This window comes from Sinohyriopsis cumingii, chromosome 7 (genome assembly GCF_028554795.1).
Source record: "Sinohyriopsis cumingii isolate HCF-2022 chromosome 7, ASM2855479v2, whole genome shotgun sequence".
In the NCBI taxonomy this organism is placed as follows: Eukaryota; Metazoa; Mollusca; class Bivalvia; order Unionida; family Unionidae; genus Sinohyriopsis; species Sinohyriopsis cumingii.
In genome coordinates this window covers 1,884,371-1,898,487 of record NC_142967.1, presented here as the reverse complement: position 1 = coordinate 1,898,487, position 14,117 = coordinate 1,884,371, and positions in this window count along the sequence as shown.

Sequence of the window (14,117 nt, the reverse complement as noted above, 5' to 3'; positions counted from 1 at the left end):
CACTAACGGAAAGAGCAAAGGAAATTTCGACATTCGTGACTCCAGATGTACTTTACCATTATAAAGTAATGCCGTTTTGAATGAAAGGGTGGCCGAGTACATTTCAACATCTCATAAATATGATTACCTCTAGTCTAGACAATTGTGAGACTTACATCGATGATGTCATCATCTACAACGACACCTGGAAAGAACATTTAGCAACAATTCGGAAATTCTTTCACAGACTCACATATGCATGTTTGAGAATTAATTTATCTAAAAGTGAGTTCTGTCGTGCTAGTGTAACTTTCCTAGGACACACCGTGGGACATGGACAAGTTAAACCTATAGATACTAAGGTCAAGGCTATCTCTGAATTTCCTGTGCCTGTAAATATAAAGCAACTGATGCGAATTTTGGGTATGGCCGGATACTATTGAAAATTTTGTTCCAATTTTTCTATAATTGCTGAACCCCTGACAAATTTATTGAGTAAGAAAAACAAGTTCCTTTGGACTGAAAAATGCCAGGAGGCTTTTGACATGTCTAAAGCCATACTTAAAAGTGCGTCAGTTCTTACAACTCCAAATTTCAGCAAATCATTTAAACTGTCTGTTGATGCAAGTGATGTTGGGGTCGGAAGAGTTTTGATTCAAGAAGACAAAAATGGTATTGATCATCTGGTGTACTATTTTTATAAGAAATTAAATAAGCACCAACAAAATTATTAAACAATCGAGAAGGAATGTTTGGGTTTGATATTGGCATTACGACATTTTGAAGTTTACTTAAGTTGAGCTCCTTCTTCACTTATTGTGTTTAGTGATGACAGACCCCTTACTTTCATCGGCACGATGGAAAATAAAAACCAAATGCTACTAAGGCGGAGTTTGTTGTTACAGGAATATGATATTGATATTAGGCACATCAAGGGAAAAGTTAAGTTAATAGCACTTTTTCTTGTATAACAATGTATTATTTCATGTACACTGTGTGTACTTTATAAGAGTTCTTTTTAACCGCATGTATAATTTAATCTATGGCAAAAAGAAAGCTTTATCATATAAATCTTTCTTTTTCTTTATGGGGGAAGTGCTGTGTATTTTTTATTTAATTTTTATTTGATTTCATATAATTGTCTGTTTGTAAGTTTTAATTCTTTTTTATTGTTAATGTCATTACATGTCAATGTAGTGTAATTTTGTTTGCTAGGAATTTGTTATTTTCCGGAAAATTCCATTTAACCTGACACTTTTCAAAAAGACATAATAATAGAAACACTGTTTCTGTTTTTGACTTAGTTCCTGACCTTGATTCAGAAATCATCGAGACAAGTAAAATACTTTTTATTTTTATTTTATTCTCGGAGTAAAATGATTGGATTTTATCAAGGTCATACTGGGAGTACGTAATTTTATATGTAAACAGCACAGCCTCTGTTTCGCAAATCTGACTTTTCCGAGCATTATTCAAGTGTTATACTGATGTCGATAGAGAAATTAATTAGTTGGGCTTTTACACTAGCAATTGTGTGTTTGTGACCAGTTGGAGTTATATTTTAATTTTTATTCAAATTATTTGGATTTTAAAAGATAATTCTTTTTCCTGGAAATATTTGAGTGCTCATGCAGAATTCTTGGACAATGACATTTTTTAAAATTTTATTCAGAAATTGAAACACCGGAATATTATTGTCTGTGGAATTACAATGAACGGTAGACGTTACAGCACCATAAAGGCTACAGTATACGTCATCGCCTTCCATCTTGGATTTTTCGTCAAGACTCGAACTTGAATTCATTAAAACATTTCATTACTAGGACTTCTAAAATTTAATTGGTGGATTATTCTTGGATTTTTTCTGAATTTGATATTTTATAATCGTAAGTTCTTATTTTTTCATTTTTAAACTGTTTTTTTTTCCAGGGAAACAAATTATTTGTTAAACTTTTCAAAGCTTGTTGTTTTCACTCTTTCTTTTGTTACCGTTTATTACAGCCTAAAAACGTAACACAGTTCCAGTTTATTAGAGCCTAAAAACGTAACACAGTTCCAAAGAAATACAGTAGAATCCACTTCTTACCTTCAAATGAGGACCGTATAAGTGGCAAAAAATTTACGCCCATGTTGTACCTATTTGTAAATGTTTAAGATTTTTATACTGCTACTTATGTTACATTCTGACTTACAAATATCACACTAAATGTAACTTTACTCTGTGACATTAATGTAACCTTCAAGAAAGAATTACAATATAATATGATGTGGTAATTTACAAAAATTAATTTAGCCAGTTGCGTACTATGGGTAAATGGCGCCAGGAGCGACGTTGATGGCCCAAATGGGTTTTGGGGCCCAAAGACCTCTGACGCTTGCTGTTATAATGCCCTAAGACCTCTGGTGTACTGGGCAATCGCCCCCACCCAACTTTAGTACACTACTACGTCTAGTCAATATTTTAGTGAACCTTCCAGGCATACTAATTTTGGAAGGTGAGTTAAAACAAATTACACAAGTATCCATTCACTCTGATTCAACATATGCTACTTCAAGCATGTACACAGGGTCACTGGTTCAGTATTCACACCGGAGGATCGCTCGTATAACCATGTATATACGTGTGTGTATGTAAGCATCCGTTAGACTCACGCGACGATGGATCTACACTGATGGATGGTGAGATCTGCCAGGCACTATATATTGTGTCTACAAAGTCCGATGCGAGAGCAGCAGTTTCTGCAACACTTGTTGCACATGTGGTCTGTAGTTGGTTTGCTTCCTTGGTGCTGGGAATTTCTGTCGATCATTGTTTCTTCTGTTTTGCACCTAAAATCCCTCTCGTACTTTGTGAGTCTCTCATGTAGCCCATCTTGCCACTGAGACAGCCTCTTCCCATGTGCTTGTTCTGATGCTAAGTGTCTTTAGGTCACCCTTGCCTGTATCTTCATATCTTTAACGAAGTCTTCCAATCTGTGTTTTCCCTTTTTCCAGCTCCACATATAGGAGGTCCTTTGAGATAAGGCTGGTTTTTCAGTCTGTACAGCGTGTTGGCAGAATTCCCAATACGCATATTAAGTCCAGTCTCAAGGGAAAGATTGTCTGTGTTTGCTGAACCCACGTAACACGAATTCGTGAACTACCTGCAGCTCACAGTCCTGAAGGTTGATTGATGGAGGATCATACGCACCCTGCCCCATCACCTGCGTCTTGCTTAGGTTGACCGTGAGATGAAGATCCTTCTGTGAATGGGTTGTGACAAATGCATCGTCTGCAAATAAGAAGCTCCTAATTCATTTCACTTGCACTTTCGTTTTCGCCCTAAGTCTGCAAACAGTTTGAAAAGCTCTCCGTCTGATCTAGTTCAACGGCAGATACCTTCTGTGGCCTGCATACATACATACATACATACATACATACATAAATCTCTTTATCTCTTTCTTTCACTCTCTCTCTTTATATATATATATATATATATATATATATATATATATATATATATATATATATATATATATATATATATATATATATATATACATCTCCCTCTCTCTCTCTCTCTCTCTCTCTCTCTCTCTCTCTCTCTATATATATATATATATATATATATATATATATATATATATATATATATATATATATATATATATCTTGATAATTTCCACGTTACGAACCAGGGTCAAGTTCCACACCACGGGGCGCCACCTGGGGCATGTTAAGGATATGTGTCTGATTTCTTCTCACGTCTTTCAAACATACATGTTTAGAAGACGTGGATCTTAGCTGTTTCCAAATTATGACTCAGGGTCAGGTCGACAAAGTTAGGTTCATGACCCACGTTCTGTATTGGATATACCGGTATGTCTTGTTCTGTCTCATGTCCTTTAGAGCATTTAGATCCGATCATATTTCAAAGTTCCAAGCTTTTGTCATTATTGGTTTATGAGATGCACTTTATTACTAATGAATTGACATAAAGACAGACATACAGGGATACGTAATCCCCACCTTCTTAAAAGATGCATGGGGATAAAAGCCATTATTTTGTTTCTGACATTTTGACTATAAATAACAATATTGGACATGTTTCAATATATTAAAACTTTGAGAATAATTTACGATTGGTTGACAACGTACATCTTGCATGAAACAGCTTTCATGAAATGAGAAAAAGATAACAAATTTACATACGTTTACATTTGATCATAATGATATAACTAAATACTAAACTTATTACAATATCAGCAACACTCTTTTAACTATCGATAATAATTATACTATTATAACAGCTATAAAAAATAGAAAATCTAGATAAAACATTATTTTCGATTTATGCTACACAATACATTTTAGTTTGGAAGTAAACAGTAGTTCCAAATAATGGGAGGTCGTGGGTTCGATCCCCAGCCAAGTCATACCAAAGACTTATTAAAATGGTACTAAATCTGCCTCGCTTGGCGTTCAGCATTAAGAGGTTAGTGTTAGGACTGGTCGGCCTGGTGTCAGGAAATGTGACTGGGTGGGTCATCATACTACATGTCTGCTTGATGTTCCAGTGCTAAACATCACTATAAACTGCCACACTGCAAACATCGTAGCCATATGACTGAACCATTGTTAAAGCTACATTAAGATCAAAATCACAACCACAACCACAAAAATATCAGGGCGGACCTCATACATTATAGGACAAGGTACCAACTAAATAAATACTTGTTCAGCGTTTGTAGAACGCTTTTGATACACCCCTCTCATATCAGCTTACTATAAACCATTTTCCATATAGTTTGGAAGCCGCAAGCTGAATTGCATCTTTTATGGTGTCTCCTAAATCTTCTTTTTCTGTCTTCTTGATGGAACTAAATCCATCTGAACAGGCTGCTGATTTCCACAAAACACAATTTTTCCTCGGAGATGTGCGTGTTTGCCATTATCATATTTACCTGGTAAAGTCAGCATATATGATAACCGTAGCTGTTCGAAACGGTACATATTATTCATATGCGCTCCAAAACGAAGCCGTCACTTTTCACATCTTGATTTTGATTTAGATTCTATGTAAGACCAAACGTGTGAGATGTATTTTATGGGTCAGAATGTTGTGTATTTTTAATATTATGCAATAGTGATCCTTTTACAGAGACAGGAAACGTTACTGTGTGGTGGCTCTGTCATTAGCAGACAGTGGTGCGTTATATAAACGTCTTCTCATTTAAGTTATTATTTCGTTCTTTTCTTTCTTCCCTTGGTTAATATTTACCTTCTTTCACTTTCTTACTGTTTTCTTTATTTGCTAGTTTAGTTAATGACTTGCTTGGTTAGGTACTTATTCACTTCTGACTTACTGGTATGATTATGCTCGTTTCTGACTTACTGGTATGATTATGCTCGTTTCTGACTTACTGGTATGATTATGCTCGTTTCTGACTTACTGGTATGATTATGCTCGTTTCTGACTTACTGGTATGATTATGCTCGTTTCTGACTTACTGGTATGATTATGCTCGTTTGGGTAATAACAGGTTAACTTGCGCACTTACCTCTGTCTGGCTACATGTTTTTTTGTTGTTTAAACGTATTATGTTGCCATAATATTATAGAATGGGATTGGCCACATGTTTTAACAACGTACATTAGCCCTCTCCTTATATGATCCAAGTATTGTAAAATATACAACATGATAACATAAAAATGAATAATGATGAGAGAGAGAGAGAGAGAGAGAGAGAGAGAGAATTAAAGTAATCATTATTTGAGTAAATTATTTAAATCGTTTAGTAGAGTTTATATAACTGCATACACGATGCAATTGCATCGCTCTTTCCCCAGAGCAGTAAATCTAAGCTAATAGTGGCATATGACATCGAAAGCAAATTTCCATTCCACATCAACTCATCTGTTCTCTACTGTACTTGGGATAGAACATGAAAAAGTGCATGATGGTTTAGATCCCACCGCATGAACAAAAAGGAGTGTCATCAAGTTGAACACGGAAAAGATCAGCTTTTTATGAACTTACATTGTGTAGGAATTTAGTATGGACAATATCCAGTCTTCAAGTAATAACACCAAAACGTTTAAGGCTACTTGTGATAAAATTAAGCATGCTATAAATATATGATGCACAAAAAATAATTCCGCCTTATTAGATTTCCTCGGGAACCTAATTCCGAAAATAATTTGTTAATTTTGTGCCCAAACTTGTGTTTGCATAGCCCAACAGGTTACAAAACAGAGTCCCTCTTGGTGATTCATGATAAAGCCCGAGACTTCAGTGATTAAACGAAGCATATTTTAAATCGAGGAAATAAACTTAGCATCTAAACATGTATCACGAGTCTTTACCTTGATTGTTTCGTAGTTCATACCATTAAGAAAATTAAAAACTTTGAGAGATACAAATTAAATCAAATAAACAATCTAATTATTCTATTGAATGTACCGTGATAGCTGACAGAACCAAGAGTTATGATGCATTGTGTGGTAATGTATGTATTTGTGCAAGGTTACTTGATTGGTTTTTGATGGCACTGTCAACTTTTAGCAGACTGTATTATGCTAAGGAAAATGGGAGCTGGGTGCAATTTTCTAGGATACACAGAAGCAGCCGTCAGTGACTTGCATGGGCAAGTATTTTACGTCCTTGGAATACGACCTCGAGCCTCACCTAAACGAACAAGCAAGCCGAACCATTAATTTCCGCGCAAATACTTACCAAGAAACTATTTCGTCAAGACGTATACAAATCTAACATGATCTATTGATGTCGGCATTGAGATTTATACAGTTTGTAATGTACACCAGTTATTTGTTCATAGAACAAAAGGGCCCTTTGCAGTAAACTAATCTCAAAACTTTACCGCAGTGATAGACGGATAAACGTGTTAAATCAAATGACTACCGCGTACATGCTGTTAAATTGTGTAATATAAAGACAGTCGTAGGACATCCACCTATATCCTGGCCACAAATCTTCATGGGCAAAGGATGTTAAACCCATTATTTCCATTCATATCCTTTTCTGTTTCTTTAAAATTTATAAATGGACGCAGGTGGAAGAAGTTTGTTTAACTGGAATAAAGTAATCACAAATGTCGATCATTGTGGGTTCTTCTTTTATCTCTTCTTCGTACTTTTTTATTTTTGCTTTTTTCTGTTTCAACTTTTGAGTATTTGTCAATCACAAATGACGATCGTTGTGGGTTCTTCTTTATCTCTCCTTTTCACGTTTTTATTTTTGCTTCTTTTTGCTGTATCAACTTTCAAGTAGATTCCGACGCGTGTATCAAAAGAAAAATCTCAAACCTTTATAATGACACTAATCAAATCGTCATTCAGAAAGTGATTATGCAAGAGTAAAAGTAATCTGAATAGGTGAAGACATATTAGCCGTACATGTACAATGCTAGATATCACCTAAGACAATAAAATTAAATTCAACACTACATATAGTACGAATATACCTTAAAGGGGACAAAAAACCCGACCTGCACACTTTTATTGTAAATAGAAGGATATTTAGTAGTTTGTGTATATAATCTATCCTGACTATTTTTTCTTTGCATCTACTGTATTTGCACAAACATTTCATACAAAATATTGTCCTGTATTTCGAGATCAAACGGAAAGAACCTGCTCCGAATTTGTTAGCTCCCTTCCATACAAACAGGATGTGACGTCATTTAAGACAATTAACGTATAAGAGTTGTATTCAATTTGTGCAGTGAAGTGTCAAGTAGAAACAAGATACACAGATAAATGCAATGTGGTGATAGCTTTCAAGTCTAATGGTTGAATTTAATTGCTCAGGTAGTTACGTGATGTATTTTTGTTATCTGAATCAATTAACAATTGGCTCTTATAAAAGAGGGTAAAGCGTGAGATAAACAAACGAGATTTTTTTGACTGTATCCAACATAGTTGCTTTAATTTATATGTATAATGTTTGTCCTTTCGTTGAAAAGAAAGAACAATTCTAAATAAAGAGCGGATAAAAGATCACCCTCTGTCCGGAAATGATTACAAATTGACATAGACCATTCTTAATCAGTACCAATCCTTGGAGAATTTAATATATTATGTTTGGACGACTATGGAGTATAATGAAAATTTAGTATTACGTTTTGGGCGATATGGATTCTAACGAGAATATAACATTATTTTTGAGTAGTTTGTAATCTACGGAAATTTAACATTATGTTTCTGCAAAACTCGAATGTTTCGATGTTACCTTTTGGATTTGTGTGGGATTTCTGGGTATTTAATATTATTGTTCATCCACTGCATTTTTTTACAGACTGTAAGGGCAGACATCGGAAAATCATGCACAAATTATAGAGGACATATAGGAACATTTCAAGTCATTATATAGGGGAAATAAAGGAAAAGCTTTAGTATCTCTGAAGCTATTTTGTACGTGTTTCCCTCGTTCAACTCATGCTATAAGCCCTACAGAAGAATAAGCATCACCCGTCATCTGTATACAATGTGCACCAAAAATCAAAACAATTTACCTGAAATTTTGTATTCATTGCTTGATATCATCATAAATATGTATGAAGTCTTATAAATATGTTATTATGACATCCCAGGTGGCATAAGTGGTTAGAGCGTCCACCTCGTATGCGGGAAGTCGTGGGTTCGAACTCCGGCCGAATCTCACCAAATATTTATAAAATATTACTAACAGCTGCCTCGCTTGGCGCTCATCACTAAGAGGTTAGTGTAAGGACTGGTCTGCCTGCTGTCAGTATGAGTGGGTGATACATGATGCAACATGTCTGCAGCATGATGCACAGTCAGTGCTTGACATCACCATAAACTACCACACTGCAGACACCATAGCAATATGACTGAAAAATAGTTAAAGTCACGTTAAAAGTCCAAAACATACAAAAAACACAAATATGCTATAATAAATAATGTACCTAATAAAAGTATATATATGCCTTCATCATCTAAAACTCGAGGGTACATTCTGTTCACGTACACAATATTCTGACATTGAGGTACAGTTGTCCGTCTACTATCATTTGGCAGTCATGTGTTGTACGCATGACACTCAATCTACAAATGCATCAATGCTATAAAAATGCACGAAACATAATCATTTCTGTCATCAATTTAAAATTTCTAACCTGATTGTCACCTGGTGGTCCCAACCATTGTCAGCTTATAGGAGGTTCACATTAAGTGGGATATTCTTTAGTAACACGGACGCCATATTTGCATGGGCTAGTCTACATTTTGAAGCAAAACATGCAATCTTTCATCGTCTTTGATAATCTAAATAGTTCCATACCTTTTGGTGTTACATTTCTTTGAACATATGTGTTTAAGAGTTAATCTTCTTTATTTGTTCACTTAAAATATTAAAACCATATATGGGAAATGTTGAATTCCGATGACATAGTTTTAACTGTAGCGGATTGTTCTGGAAACGAGAAAAGGACAGTGAGCAGACTGTATGTCTGTTTCCATCGAGAGCTTTTACATGCCAACAGCTTGACAGTGTTAGGGACCTCTAGCGAAAGCATATCCCGACATCAGATATGAACGATGTATGGTCTCATGATAAAATTTTCAAGTGTGTTGACCATTACTCGTGGGACGCTCTGGCCCTGAAACAGTAAAATGTTCAAAAGAGTACATAATTATGTGCTAGTCTGATCATATTGACATTGACCCACGGTAATGCAGATGTGGAAAGCTCATTGTTACATCAGCTGAACAATTCAACAGCCCATTTGAATGATATCCAGAGAAGCTAATATCAGGAAAGAATAAAGCGTGATACTCAAACTATTCCCCTTTCAAAGTTGGTATATCAGTTTCTGCAGAGACATTAGGAAAATTAAGTTCAGGTATGAATATGTCACTGATGCCCATGCATATAGCACTGATGTCCATGCATATGTCACTGATGACCATGCAAATATCACTGATGCCCATGCATATAGCACTGATGTCCATGCATATGTCACTGATGACCATGCAAATATCACTGATGCCCATGCATATAGCACTGATGTCCATGCATATAGCACTGATGACCATGCAAGTATCACTGATGCCCATGCATATAGCACTGATGTCCATGCATATGTCACTGATGACCATGCAAATATCACTGATGCCCATGCACATAGCACTGATGTCCGTGCATATAACACTGATAACCATGCAAGTATCACTGATGTCCATGCATATAGCACTGATGACCATGCAAATATCACTGATGTCCATGCATATAGCACTGATAACCACTGTCAATTTGCTTCAGACGAGGTTGAAGATACTGAACAGCATTGAGTAGTACACCTTTATGAGGAAGATATACCACCAGTTATTTATTAATCCTCGCCTAAAGCTGTTAGTATCCTTGATCAAAAGAGCATATTGCGCTTCTTTCGTGTTGCTTGTCCACCTTTGATTTGAGCACCAGATTACTGTTTGGATACATGTTTACAATTTTATATCTAGTCTTGTCTTTTCACCTATTTGACACGCTTTAAGGAACCTTCCCATTAAAACGTGAACCGAATTTGAATATTCAAGAACAAATGGGCCACCTGTTTAAAACAATGCTTGAAACCTCTGGAATATGGAGTTGCTGAAAGCAGTAAGCTGAATTATATCAAAATATAATTTTCACATTAACAAATCTTAGTATATCCTTGATCCACCTTTAATATTTACTTCTCGGCACTGCTTTTGAATGCCTAATACGGCGTACTGTCAACTTTTCCAGCAGGCACAATTGCTGGGAGATATGACGTTCATTTGCTTGGCATATTCCTGATGAATAGACTCTCGTCTATATCAAATGTTAACTGCAGCTCTGCGAAGTATTCCCTTCAGAATGACCGCTGCTTAAAGAACCAGTGTATACGAAACGTACGATTATCTTCTTCTTGCCTATACATATTTAAACCAGCCTTGAATGCATCGTGAGCAACACGAGGATTACATATTGTTTATAATTTAGTAGACCAATATGAATATTACATATTTTAAAATTTCTGTAGACCAGATTTTTAAAGCTTTATCAACCATGTTATGCTTAAACTTATTTACATTAGAACCATTGATACAATGTCTGGACGCAGCCTATAGTATAATGCTCCACCAGCTATAGAAAGCGATCTTAAAACGTATCGTGCTTTGTCATGTCTAAAACAGAAACGTCCAAAATATGTGACACACACTTCATTTGGCTAATCTAAATTATTAATCTAATCTAATATTTATTTAAAAAAAAATCATGATCAGTATTAGTTTCATGACATCAATCATCTCCTACACTAGTATATTAAAGCACACAAGACTGAATTCCATCTGATATTGCATAACTGACTTTAGATATGTCTAATCCAAAGTTGTATGCAGTGGGGCATTTGAACATTCTGCCAAAAAGATAACCTAGCCTATCAGAGGTTCTAAAGGAAAAGTCACATGATGCAGCCTTGTAGCATCATAAGAGTTATACCTCTGTGACCTGATCGCACATAAGGATGACAGAACTAACATTATCCTGAAAGCAGGCCGACCAGTCCCAACACTAACCTCTTAAAGCTGAGCGCCAAAGTACCATTTTTATGTCTTTAGTATGACTCGGCCTGGGTTCGAACCTGCGACCTCCCGCATCCGAGGCAGAGCTCTAACCACGAGGCCACTGGAGCGGATAGTTAGTAGTAACATGGATAATTGTTTCCAAAGAGTCTTGTTTGATCCTGAGGATTCCTAATAAAGTAGTGGGGGCAGAAAAAGAAAGTATTGGCCTTGTTCCAGGGTAAAGACAAAGGATGGAGACCATGCGCAAACGACATATAATGCATTCTAAGTCAGGAAATTCTGCAAAATAATTAATGTTCTTGAATAGTAATACATGGTAGAGGTAGAATTAGAATCGAATCATGCGAATGTTGTAACAAAATAATAATAATAATATCAATAACAACAACAACAACAATAATAATACTTCTACTACTACTACTATAACTACTACTAATAATAATAATAATCATCATAGAATTCATTGTAAAATGTAAAGTAGCACCATATGGACAAAATTCCTCATCAAGATTTGTGCAGTACTAATGATCTGAAATACTGTCAAGACTACATTAATTTCGTTATTTCTTCATCAGCAAAATGCGATGTCGATAATTATTTGTGTTTACCTGACTTTTGATAAAATTAAAAAAAATACTTTAATTTGGAGTACGATGTAGATTTATGCCATCCATTGATTGGTTTAATAATGTTACCACGTAACTCTTTACCAAACCTTATTGTTATAAATTCATTGCAATTCCTTAACTCCAGTTCTTTTATTATTTCCCGCAATAAATTTTCTTGATGTCTAATTGTTTCTTTCAGATACTACTAGGTTCTGATACAGCTGTAAATTTCTATGATTATTCGTCTGTGGGTGGAATAATAGACTCTTCTTTAGAAATATTCTAATATAAACGTTTGCAGATATCTTGCTTTGCTTGCACAGTAGACTTGTTGTGTAACGTTGGAAGCCTAAGAACAAACCAATCTAGAGGAAGGTAAGATTGTGTTATTCACGATGTTACAAATTTGACAAACATGTTTTCTTTTAGCTTGCGCTGAAATAACGCAGGTTATAACGCAAGTTTACTTAAGTTCATCTGCATCTTCAGTATTGTTAAATGTTTATTCTTTGTTTAATGGAAATCTTTTTTCGTATAATTTGTAAATTTCATAAATTCAATCATATGAACGGAAAGTCCAAGAAAGAATTGAAAAACATGTTTTACTTTATAAAGGTAGAAAAATTTACGCACATTAAACATTACATTTCAGATTGCATAAAAACGAATGAAATACTTCCAATTCTCTAGAAAATAAGTATAGAATGAAATAATTCAATATTTCTGACATAGATGATATTAAATCAGTGTTCATTTCTAATTAAAGTTGATAAAGTTATCGAATAGTTTCTATCTTCTGCGTGCCTGAGTGATCAAAGGGTTGTAGTCATTCAATGACTTTTACAAAATTCATGGAAATAAGCACAAACGTAGGAGTCTATTGATTGTATGTTTCTTTGTGTGCCAAAACTACAAAAGAGAGTAGAATAATGACTTTCAGATACATTTGGATCCACCAGTCTACACAACCTTTGCAAACGTAATGACATTTTTGACCTCATAAGGTGCTATTATACTTGTTATGTATGTATGTATGCATGTACACACACACACACACACACACACACACACACACACACACACACATATATATATATATATATATATATATATATATATATATATATATATATATATATATATATATATATATATATATATATATATATATATATATATATATATATATATATGATCATTTTTGTTCTCCGTTAACTTTACATTATCAAAATCGTTCAATAGTTTACGATATTGCACACCTTCATATTGCACCCACGCGCAGGACACGTGTGCCCAATAGTGTATTATGAACTACTTTGCAAACAACTCATGTACATTCGCATAGTAGGCGCAATACGTTTTGGTTGATTAAATTTGTTTCTGAATGAACTAAAGCAGATGTTTCGTGGACTGCACCATACCAACTGCTTTGGTACATTCCACGTTAACTTTTTGATACATTGTTTCAGATTTTGCGATAAACACCAGATTTCATAAAATTGATTGGTACCTACAAATAACATGCAAGCTATAAAGGCATAAACTGTCTCCTTTAGCTGGTAACAAGAATGGCAAAAAAATATACTTACAGTTTACATCTAGAATTTCCTCAAAATGTACTTTCTTAGTTCTGCCAATCCGAATTACATGAGCCATGTCGTGATTTCGCAAGCTTGATTACACATTTCGAAATTGTACTGTAATTTCGACTATATTGCAAGTGCAATTATATCTTCCTTACTACACTCAAAATGAAATGAAAATTAAATTCAATAGAGTCTTTTTGATAATTGCAATTGAAAGACTTCATATTTTTCCTACATTATCATTTCAAATAGTCAATGAGAGAACAAACACACTTGCAGATGTAGACATGCTTCTCCCGCGCTGCTTCAATCTGATGTATTTCATGTACAATTTGAACAGATGAATGCAGTCCAAAATCACTAACTTTCG